Genomic DNA, 210 nt, shown 5'->3' with positions numbered 1-210 from the left:
GCTTAGGCTTTATATATATATATATATATAGATAGATAGATAGATAGATAGATAGAAAGATAGATAGATATAGATATAGATATAGATATGGATATACATATAGATGATATAGATATAGATAGATATAGAAGATACATAGATTATAGATATAGATATAGATATAGATATAGATACTTGAGAGAGGATAGATGACATAGATATAATCTTACC

Source organism: Myotis davidii, unplaced genomic scaffold (genome assembly GCF_000327345.1).
Source record: "Myotis davidii unplaced genomic scaffold, ASM32734v1 scaffold553, whole genome shotgun sequence".
NCBI classification, from domain to species: Eukaryota; Metazoa; Chordata; class Mammalia; order Chiroptera; family Vespertilionidae; genus Myotis; species Myotis davidii.
The sequence above is the reverse complement of the archived record's forward strand: the minus strand, read 5'-3'. Positions refer to the sequence as shown.